We start from the raw sequence: 12,177 nt of genomic DNA, 5'->3' as shown, positions 1-12,177 counted from the left end.
TGGCCTTGACCGTGGTGGTACACACTTTCAGGCTTTTGTCTCTTCTGCCTGGTGGAAGAAGGGAGAAGAGAGAACATTCAGGGTGGGTGGGCTCTTTGACATGCTGCGTGCTTTACGGAGGCAGTCCAAAGTGTAAACTAGTGACTTCCGGGAGAAAGCAAACACTTCCAGAAGCCAGACTCATGGAGAAAACTCAGCAACTTATGGGAGTGCCTAGCTTTCAAAATGGTAGGGCAGCTGGAGGGCCCAGAGCAGTTCGAGAGTTTACAGTGACAGCATATAGAGGCTGAACAAGAGCATCACAGCCCAAATATCCTGTTCTGCGGTGTCCTGCAGAGAACTCTTTAGTCACCTTGGAACCCAGAGAGGAAGCTAGTTACCTTCAGTCAAGGAAGACATTTAACTGTAATTATTAAAGGCATTATGCAAATACAACCACTATCGTACCCACATATGCACAATCAAAACATCTCAGGTGAATTAGTGTGGCTGATATTTAATGTTTGTGAGCACCCATGCTGGGAGACCTGCATCATGTATCCAGGATCCATGTACCCGCGTCGAGCGGGCAGCGGAGTCTATTGTCTATTGATCCATGCTGTGAACGGGAGTCAGGCGCATGTCAACTCTAGCAGGGCTTGCAGCATGTTACTTCCTACAAAGCAAAACTTAACATTATGAATGGTTGTGATGAGCCAATGCCTTTCATTCATACCTAGAAAGGGAGAAGGAAACTATGCCTGTGTGAAATAATTCCTGCAGTGTCTGGTCACCAATGTGTCAGAGACCGATGTCAGGATATCTTCCAAGACGGTGAACCCTTGCAAGGCGCCAGGCTGTGATGATGTACCTGGCAGGCTCTGAAACTGCCAACAAGCTGTTCAAGGACATCTTCAATCTCTCACTTCTGCAGTTGGAGGAGCCCACCTGCTTGAAAAGGGTGACAATCGTACCAGTGGCTAAAAATAGCAGGGTGAGCTGCCTCAATGAGCATCGCCCAGTTGCATTCACATCTACTAGGATGAAGTGCTTTGAGAGGCTGGTCATGGCCAGAATCAACTCCTGCCTGAGCGAGGATCTGGACCCACTGCAATTTGCCTATTGCCACAATAGGTCTATGGCGGATGCAATCTCAATAGACGACCTGGACAACAGCAATACCTACATCAGGCTGCTGTTTATTGATTACAGCTCAGCGTTCAACACCCTCAATTCTAATCATCAAAGTTCAAAGTAAATTTATTATCAAAGTACATATATGTCACCATATAGGTTTCCTTGTGGGCGTGCTCAGTAAATCTAAGAACCAAAATAGAATCAATGAAAGATGGCACCCAACGGGACGGACAAACAACTAATGTGTAAAAGACAACAAACTGTACAAATACAAAAAAAAATAACTAAGCAATAAGGATCAAGAACAGCAGATGAAGAGTCCTTTAAAGTGAGCCCATAGGTTGAGGGAACAGTTCAGTGATGGGGCAAGTGAAGCTGAGCAAAGTTATTGTTACGAAATCCCATAACTGGATCACTTACCAGCAAAGATAGAGAGGTCTGTTGAAGTCTGATGGTACTATTTTTAAAAGTATTTATTGATAAAAGGGCACAAAAATAAGATTAATGCAAACATACAGATAATGTATGTCGTCAATACTAAATCTAAAGTGCAGGTATGATCATAACCAAAAAAACGTAACTCTATCGTTGTCTAGGGGATAATGTATTGTCCGATGGAAATATAAAAGTCATTAGCTCGTTCAGGCTGCAGCGTTTTGGGTTAAGAGAGGGAGGTGTTTAAACTTGCCCAAGTCTTTTATGATGCCAATCCGTTGAGTCAGGGGAGCGGGTTTCCCCATTGTTAGCTAAAAAGCCATTTTCTGTGGTTTCAGCCACGGAACTGAACGCACGTGGCTTGGTTTCCGATGACCGTCTGCTGTTACGTGGGCGCTTAACGTTTCTTCTGGTGCGTCTGAGGGGTTGTTCCTACAGCCCCTCTTTTATTCTGACTCGCAGGGTCATAGATGTCAATCAGGTTGGGGGTGATGCAATCTCTCCCTCAACCAGCCCACTTTGCCCGAGGGCATCCACATAGCAGAGCATCTCAATCCACAAATCTGTCTCTAAGAGACAATGGCCATGTCCCGTAGCTTTACATCGCTATGGGGTGTGGGGAGGGGAGAAACGTGACATTCTGCATGTCTCCTCCTCATGTCTTGGGCCCCCTTTTGACTCAACCCAACAGTGATCTGGCGATTCTCACAAAGGAGGGGGCTACGGACATAACAGTTATCCCCACTGTTTCAGGAGTCTGATGGTTGAGGGGTAATAACTGTTCCTGAACCTGGTGTGTGGGTCCTGAGACTCCTGTACCTTCTTCCTGATCTCAGCAGAGAGAAGAGAGCACGGCCTGGGTGGTGGGAATCCCTGACGATGGATGCTGCTTTCCTGCGATTGTACTCCATGTAGATGAGGGCAAAACCCAGGATTCCATACCTCCCTCAGCAACCGGAGCCTTGACTTCCTCACTGGCAGACCACAAACTGCACTGATCAGAAATAACATGTCCTCCTTGCTGCCAATCAACACTAACACATCTCGCGGGATGTGTGCTTAACCCACTGCTCTACTCTTGCTAAACCCACAACTGTGTGGATAGGCACAGCTCAAATGCCATCAATGAATTTGCTGATGACACAACTATTGTTAGCAGAATTTCATATGGTAATGAGGAGACGTACAGCTGAAGTCAGAAGTTCACATACATCTTAGCCAAATACATTTAAACTCAGTTTTTCACAATTCCTGACATTTAATCTTAGAAAACATTCCCTGTCTTAGGTCAGTTCGGATCACAACTTTATTTTAAGAATGTAAAATGTCAGAATAATAGTAGAGAGAATGATTTATTTCAGCTTTTACTTCTTTCATCACATTCCTAGTGGGTTAGAAGTTTACATACACTTTGTAGTATTTGGTAGCATTGCCTTTAAATGTTTTGGGTAGCCTTCCACAAGCTTCTCACAATAAGTTACTGGAATTTTGTTCCATTTCTCCAGACAGAACTGGTGTAACTGAGTCAGGTTTGTAGGCCTCCTTGCTCACACACGCTTTTTCAGTTCTGCCCAAAAATTTCTATCAGATTGAGGTCAGGGCTTTGTGATGGCCAAGCCAATACCTTGACTTTGTTGTCCTTAAGCAATTTTGCCACAACTTTGGGCTCATTGTCCATTTGGAAGACCCATTTTCCTCCAAATATTAATGATGGTCATTATGGCCAAACAGTTCAATTTTTGTTTCATCAGACCGGAGGACATTTCTCCAAAAAGTAAGATCTTTGTCCCCATGTGCACTTGCAAACTGTAGTCTGGCTTTTTTATGGCGGTTTTGGAGCAGTGGCTTCTTCCTTGCTGAACAGCCTTTCAGGTTAAGTCAATATAGGACTCGTTTTCCTGCGTATATAGATACTTGTCTACCTGTTTCCTCCAGCAGCTTTACAAGGTCCTTTGCTGTTGTTCTGGGATTGATTTGCACTTTTTGTGCCAAAGTACGTTCATCTCTAGGAGACAGACAGAATGTGTCTCCTTCCTGAGCGGTATGACGGCTGCGTGGTCCCGTGGTGTTTATACTTGCGTTCTACTGTTTGTACAGATGAACGTGGTACCTTCAGGTGTTTGGAAATTGCTCCCAAGGATGAACCAGACTTGTGGAGGTCCACAATTTCTTTTGATTTTGTTTGTAAATTTCTGACCCACTGGAATTGTGATATAGTCAATTAAAAGTGAAATAATCTGTCTGTAAACAATTGTTGGAAAAATTACTCGTGTCATGCACAAAGTAGACGTCCTCAACGTCTTGCCAAAACTATAGTTTGCTAATAGGAAATCTGTGGAATGGTTGAACAACGAGTTTTAATGACCTCAACCTAAGTGTATGTAAACTTCTGACTTCAACTGTACAAGAGCGAAATAGATCAGCTGGTTGAGAGGTGCTAACACAATAACCTTGCACACAATATCAATGAGACCAAGGAATTGAATGTGGACTTCAGGAAGGGAAAGCCCAGGGAACAGACATCAAGGGATGAGCAGTGGAAAGGGTGAGGAATTTTAAGTTCCTGGGTGTCCATATCTCTGAAGATCTATCCTGAATCCAACATATTGATGCAATTGTAAAGAAGGCATAAGAACAGTAATATTTCATTAGTAATTTGAGCTTTGGGCTGAAGGGCCTATATTGTGCTGTAGGTCTGTCTGTCTCCAAAGACTCCTGCAAATTTCTAAAGGTGTACCGTGAAGTGTATTCTAACAGGTTGCATCGCCGTTTGGCAGGAAGGAGCCACTGCACAGGATCAGAAACAGCTGCAGAAAGTTATAAACTCAGCCAGTTCCATTATGGGCACTAGCCTCCCCAGCATCAAGGACATTTTCAAAAGGCTATGCCTCAAAAAAAAAGGCATCCATCATTAAGGACCCCAGCCCCAAGACACGCCCTCTTCTCTTCACTACAATCAAGGAGGAAGTACAGGAGCTTGAAGACACACACTCAATGCTTCAAGAGCAGTTCCTTGCCTTCTGCCATCAGATTTCTGAATGGACAATGAATCCATGAACACTACCTCACTAATCTTCCCTTTCTTTTTGTACAACTTAGTTAATTAATTTTTTTTAATGTTTACTTCTTATTGTAATTTATAGTTTTTTTATTATTATGTAATGCAGTGTACCACTGCAGCAAAACAACAATTTTCACAACACATGCCGGTGATACTAAACCTGATTGATGCCTTTTCCTCTGCTGGGTTTAGACACCATCAACTCTTTTCTGCCCTCTGGTGGCTTAAGAGTGATTGTAAATATCCATTGATCCAAAAAGAGGTATTAAAATACGTACATAGATGACTCGATATATAATTGTAACTGAGTCCAAATGAACACGTCACAGCGACCTATCCATTAACAGTTGCAAGAGGCACCTTATTTCTCCGGATTGGTGTGATTAGCTGCTCAGACTGTTCAATGATATGCTACTCTTGTTTCCCTTGGAATGAAGTTTCAAAGGATTAAATTCTCACTAAAGCGATTGCTACATTTCCATAGCGTTTCTCTGAAGTGTATTGATAATGGCTAGGGTCACCCAACTTGCAAAGACACTGCAAAGAAGAAGTCAATGGCAAACCAGTTCTGTAGAAAAATTTGCCAGGAACAATGATCATGATAACCCATGTCATATGACACGGCACATAATGATGATGATGATATGACCCTCATATTCATTTTCTTGTGAGCAATCACATTAAATACAAAAAACACAATAGGATTGATGAAAGACCAGGACAGACAAGCAACCAATGTGCGAAAGACAACAAACTGAGCAAATACAACAAAAAAAGCAGTAATAATAATAATAATAATAATACTAATAAATTAGAAATAAATATTGAAGACATAAGGTGAAGAGTCCATGAAAGTGAGTCCATAGGTTATGAGGAGAGTTCAGCGCGGGGGTGAGTGAAGTTGATTGAAGTTATCCCCTCTGGTTCGAGAGTCTAATGGTCGAAGCGTGTTAACTGTTCCTGAACCTGGTGGTGTGGTTCCTGAGACCTCTCTATTTTCTTCCTGATGACTACAGCAAGAAGAGAACATGGCCTTCACTGTGGGGATTCCCTACTTCCTGCCACAGCACTTGTGTAGATGTGCTCATTGGTGGACAGGGCTTTAACCGTGAAGTACTGGGCTGTATCCACTACTTATTGTGGGATTTTCTGTACAATGGCATTGGCATTTCCATACCAGGCTGCAATGTAACCAGTGAATATACTCTCCACCACACATCTATTGAAGCTATCAAAGTTTTAGATGTCATGCCAAATCTTTGCAAACTTCTAAGAAAGTAGAGTCACAGCTGTGCTTCCCTTGTAATGTCACTTCTGTGCCAACCCAGGACAGGTCTAAAATGATACCCTGACTCTCTCCCCCAGTGAGGACTGGCTCATGGGACTCTGGTTTCCTCCTCCTGAAACAAATAATCAGTTTGGCCTTGCTGACATTGAGTGAGAGGTTTATAGTTGTGGCACCACTCAGCTAGATTTTCAGCCTCCCTCCTACATGCTGATTCATCACCACCCTTGGTTTGGCCAACATCAGTGGTCTCACTGGCAAATTTAAATATGACATCAGAGCTGTGCTTAGCCTTATATTCATAAGTATAAAGTGAGTAGAGCAGAGGGCTAAGCACACAGCCTTGTGGTGCAACTGCACTGAGGGAGATTATGGAGGAGATGTCGCTACCAATCTGAACTGACTAGGGTCTACAACTGAGGAAATCCAGGATCCAGTTGCAGAAGTTGGCATTGAGGTCGAGGTCCTGAAGCTTAATGATTAGTTTTGAGGGGATGATGGTATTGCATGCTGAGCTGTAGTTGATAAAGAACATCCTGATGTGTGTGTCTTTGCTGTCCAGATGTTCTAGGGTTGAGTGAAGAGTCAATGAAATGGTATTTGTTGTGGACCTGATGTGCCTGTAGGCAAATGGGAGCAGATTCAAGTTTCTCCTCAAGCAGGGGTTGATATGTCTCATCGCCACCTTTATCACAGTGAATATAAATACTCCTGGATGACAGTCATTGAAGCAGGTTACCATGAGGACAGCTGGATGATCAGATTTCCCTAACATGGAACAGTAGGCATTCCTAATCATAGTATAGCAGTGGTCAAGTGTGTTGGGTCCCCTGGTGCTGCAGATGTTATGTTGATGATAAATCCACAGAGATTTCTTCAAAAAAGCCTGACTGAAGTCTGCGACAATGATTTGAAATGCAACGGAGAAAACTGTTTCTTGTTTGCTAATCGTGGCACTCAATTACTTGCTTAACATCTGCCTTTGGTGGTATGTAAACTGTGGTCAGGGTCACAGAGGAGAACTCTTTGTAAGTAGAATAGCTGGCATTTAACCATCAGATATTCCAGGTCGGGGGAACAAGAATGCGCCAAGACCGCTGCATCAAAGAGTTTACATGGAACAGAGTCACCCACCTTCTGCCTTCTCTGAATCAGCAGTTCAGTCCATCCTGTGTGTTAAGAAGCCCTTGGGTCTGGAGTGAGCCATGATTCCGTGAAACACAGAACACAGCAATTTCTCATTTCCCTCCAATACAGCAACCTTGCCCTTTAGGTCCTCAACCTTGTTCTCCAGAACATTTGTACGTTTGTTAACAAAATGCTGGATAGAGGGTGTTTCATTCCTCAGGATTTCAGTCTGACTTGGAGTCTTCCCCTCCTCCTTCTCTTTCGACCATGGCAATGTACCTTCATCCACTTGAAGATGCCACACCAGCGTGCTCGAGTATTAGGTCCACTGTGTCCCTCAGAAGATCATGAAATCGCAAGTTCATTAAGATGGTTCAAAAGTACATTGCTTAATGAGAAATTACAGGCAGTGAGAATAATTCAGAGTGTATTTAGAAATTTTTTATGAAGCCACAACATATCACCAGTGCTATCTTGGTTTGTAAACAAACTTGTCTTATATATTGGTCTGATAAACAAGTTTTCTGATGAAGTAAGGATTGTTTGAGTTGTAGAGAGGATGGTCGCCAAAAGATATTGATGGAAATAGATCAGTGGAAAGTTGGGCAGAGTGCTGGCGGGTAGAATTGAATCCACCTTGGAGATTGGGGAATGGGCTGGTGGTGAGGGTGATTGAAGGAAGGACTGTGGTGAAGGTGATTGGGGAATGGGCTGGAGGTGAGGGTGATTGCGGAATGGGCTGGAGGTGAGGGTGATTGGGGAATGGGCTGGTGGTGAGGGTGATTGGGGAATGGGCTGGTGGTGAGGGTTATTGGGGAATGGGCTGGAGGTGAGGGTGATTGGGGAATGGGCTGTTGAGGGTGATTGGGGAATGGGCTGGTGGTGAGGGTGATTGGGGAATGGGCTGGTGGTGAGGGTTATTGGGGAATGGGCTGGAGGTGAGGGTGATTGGGGAATGGGCTGTTGAGGGTGATTGGGGAATTTGCTGGTGGTGAGGGTGATTGGGGAATGGGCTGGAGGTGAGGGTGATTGGGAAATGGGCTGGTGGTGAGGGTGATTGGGGAATGGGCTGGTGGTAAGGGTGATTGAGGGAGGGCTGGTGGTGAGGGTGATTGGGGAATGGGCTGGTGGTGTGGGTGATTGGGGAATGGGCTGGTGGTAAGGGTGATTGAGGGAGGGCTGGTGGTGAGGGTGATTGGGAAATGGGCTGGTGTTGAGGGTGATTGGGGAATGGGCTGGTGTTGAGGGTGATTGGGAAGTGGGCTGGTGGTGAGGGTGATTGGGGAATGGGCTGGTGGTAAGGGTGATTGAGGGAGGGCTGGTGGTGAGGGTGATTGGGGAATGGGCTGGTGGTGAGGGTGATTGGGGAATGGGCTGGAGGTGAGGGTGATTGGGGAATGGACTGGAGGTGAGGGTGATTAAGGGATGGACTGGTGTTGAGGGTGATTGGGAAGTGGGCTGGTGGTGAGGGTGATTGGGGAATGGGCTGGTGGTAAGGGTGATTGAGGGAGGGCTGGTGGTGAGGGTGATTGGGGAATGGGCTGGTGGTGAGGGTGATTGGGGAATGGGCTGGTGGTGAGGGTGATTGGGGAATGGGCTGGTGGTAAGGGTGATTGAGGGAGGGCTGGTGGTGAGGGTGATTGAGGGAGGGCTGGTGGTGAGGGTGATTGGGGAATGGGCTGGTGGTGAGGGTGATTGGGGAATGGACTGTGGTGAGGGTGATTGGGGAATGGACTGTGGTGAGGGTGATTGGGGAATGGGCTGGAGGTGAGGGTGATTAAGGGATGGACTGGTGGTGAGGGTGATTGGGGAATGGGCTGGAGTTGAGGGTGATTGTACACATTGATCTCCTGATCAACTTTCAGATCTTCATTAGAATGTAAGAAGTTTTTTAGCTAATGAACATGAATTTGGTGTACCCCTGAGTGTGACTTGTGTTCAAGAAACTTGGTTGTGATCACATTTACTGTTTGCGATTTTGGGTTATTAGTTTGTGAGAAATGATAGACGTACAATTGTGGGAGGTGACTGTGCCACTTTTGTGAAGGAGTGTTTATCGTGCAGAACTTTGCCTTCTCCAGAGTATACCAAATGTGTAATTATTTTATATCCACGGGGTGGTTTCAATGTTGTGAATATTTATAATCCAGGTCTGGAACAGTCTGGAAGGGCTGGGCAGAATGGTGGGAAATTATTCCGGTACAGTTATTTCTGTGGTGACTTTAATGCACATAGATGTTTGCGAGGCAGTAAGACTACAGATGTTAATGGAGCAGTTGTCAATGAATTTCTGGAAGAATTTGAGTTAATTTGCTTAAATCATTAAAGAGAGACAAGGGCGTATTTTGCTTAGGTGGGGCTCTTGTCTGGACTTGACTCTTTTCTCTGCTCCACTTGCTGGACTAAGTAGTTGGATGTCAATACTGATTTATGGGGAGTGATCATTTCCCAGTCCTGCGTGAGGTTCACTCTCAAATTTGGGTTTTGGTACTAAATGATGTTTTAAGAGGGCAAACTGGGGGGAAATATCCTGATGAGTGTAAAAAGAAGACTATGAGAGTAAATTTGTAGTTAATGTGGGGCAGCCCATTAACCCATTCCTTTGGTGTCTCAAAGAGTTGCTAAGAAATGAGTTCCCTGGTGGACACAGGAAGGTATAGAGACCAGAGACAGGCATTTAGTGTTTTGAAATGTAGATTGACGCAAGAAGCCTTGCTGAACTTACAGTAGAAAAGAGTGACAGCAAGGAGAATTATTAGGAATGCTAAAAGGATGGCTTGGAGGGGAATTTGCTCATCGATTGGTGGGGAGAGAACTGCTGAGACAGTGGTGTGGAGAATGCTAAAGAAAATGAATGGTGTCAGAGGTTATCACCAGATTCCAGTAATAGTGGAGAATGGAAATTTGGCCACAACGGACAAAGGAACGCCTGGGAAACAGGTTTGCAAAGATACATAGACTAGGCAATTTAGGCAATGAGTATATTAAGAAATGACAGCATATTTTGATGGACAATGGGAAAGTTTGTGAGAAACAGAATTGCTTGAGAATGATGACTTCATGGTGGCTGAGCTGGAATTGCTGTCAGTGCCAGTACTACAGCCCCAGGACAGGATATGGTGAGCTATCGTATGCTCCAGCATCTGCCTGGGACAGTGCTAAAGAAGTTACTTGAGTTTTATAATAAGGTCTGGAAGCAGGGAATGCTCCCAGGAGAGTGGAAAAGGGCCTATTGTTAAACCTGCGAAGGATCTGACACTACTGAGTAGCTATAGGCCTATCACTCTCACCTCTTCACTCTGTAAAATAATGGAGAAAATGATAGTAATAAGGCTGATGCTTGTTTTGGAGAAGAGAGAATTACTTAGTCGCTTCCAGTGTGGGTTTTGTAAGAGACATCAGAATCAGGTTTATTATCACCAGCATGTGATGTGAAATTTGTTAACTTAGCAGCAGCAGTTGAATGCAATACATAATATAGCAAAGAAAAATAATAATAATAATAATAATAATAGATAGATAGACAAGAAAATCATATTAAGTACATATGATGTTCATGTACTACTGGGAAATGATATTCAGAAAGTTTTTACTGTAAAAGAATCAGTAGCTGTAGTGTTTCTGGACATAGAAAAATCTGCAGATGCTGGAAATTCAAGCAACACACACAAAATGCTGGTGGAACGCAGCAGGCCGGGCAGCATCTATAGGAAGAAGCGCTGTCGACGTTTCGGGCCGAGACCCTTCGTCAGGACTAACCGAAACCATTGTTTAGAGTGAGGGTGGGTGAAGAAGTGTCTTCAGAGGTTTGGGTAGATTATGGGACCCCCCCCCCAACCCCATGGTTGTGTCATTAGTCCAATATTGTTTAATCTGATGATTACCGATATTTTTGATGGTGTTGGGCCTGGGTTTAGATTGGCTTTTTATGCTGATGGGGCTCTGTGGAAAAGGGGCTGTAATACTGCCTATGTGGTAAAGTCTGTGCAAACACTGTTCTCACCAATGGAAGAATGGTGTTTGAAATGGAGTTTTAAATTTTCTGTTTCTATATATGGTTTTTACTTGGAAGTGTAGTGTGAGACATATTTACCTCACACGGAATGGCTGTTCACCATTTAGGGTTCCTGTGTTTAAATACTTGGGGTTACAGTTGGATGCAAGACTGACTTGAAGAACACATATAAAGTTTTTTTGAGGATAAATATAAGCAGGTCCTTTCCAGATGCAGGAATAGATTTGTCGTTACTAGGAATATAGACAGGGTCTTGTAGGTGACGAGAGTGTGTCTCACAGCAGAAGTATTTTCCCTTTTTGGCTAAATTTACAGATGGCTCTAAAGACCCAATAGTAACTGGGTAATCTCAGGGATATTTATCGTCTGGTTTAGTGTTGAGTTTGGGGGAAAGTCTGTCAATGCAGTAGAATTTATGGCCACTATCATTAGTTTGCAATGGGTCAAACAAGTTGCCAAATAGTCATGATCAGCTCAGATTCTGCCTTGGGACTGCAGAGTTTGGAATCAGTGTTCAAGGAGACCTGTACATTTGTTGATGGAAATGCACTATAATCTATATGGATACCAACACATGTGGGTCTATCAGGTCATGAAAGGGCAGATATTATAGCTGAACAGGCACTTACTAAGTCAGAGGGTGGTATTACAATCAATATGAGGAAGTATGAAGCCAAGTCTTGTAACAGGTTGGCTAGGATTACAAAAATGGCAGGATTTGCTGGATAGGAGTGGGTCAGAGAGGTGGTATTACTATTTAGTCAGCTCAGGGAAGGAATAGGAGGGAAGATGTGTGGTGGCCAGACTGAGGTTAGGACACGCAGGTTTGCACTCCACTTTGGCACTTGTTGGTGAACACGGGAACGGGTGGCATGCCTTTTGTAAGGTACCAGACACAATGGGAGCATGTTATCATGATGTGCCAGATATTCCTTAAACTGCAGGAAGCTGTTCAGGAAATAATTATTGCGTAGATCTGGGGTGTCTAGGCTACAGGATATTCCGGAACTTGTAATAGGGATGTTTAAGTCATGTAGGGCCCTGGCGAACTTTTTAATTAAAACAGCATCTGATCCCCGCCATGGCTCCTGTCATGCTCCATTACATTAGGTGGCGGTAATTTACTGTACTTTACTG

Source organism: Hypanus sabinus, chromosome 21, assembly GCF_030144855.1.
Source record: "Hypanus sabinus isolate sHypSab1 chromosome 21, sHypSab1.hap1, whole genome shotgun sequence".
Classification (NCBI taxonomy): domain Eukaryota; kingdom Metazoa; phylum Chordata; class Chondrichthyes; order Myliobatiformes; family Dasyatidae; genus Hypanus; species Hypanus sabinus.
The sequence above is the reverse complement of the archived record's forward strand: the minus strand, read 5'-3'. Positions refer to the sequence as shown.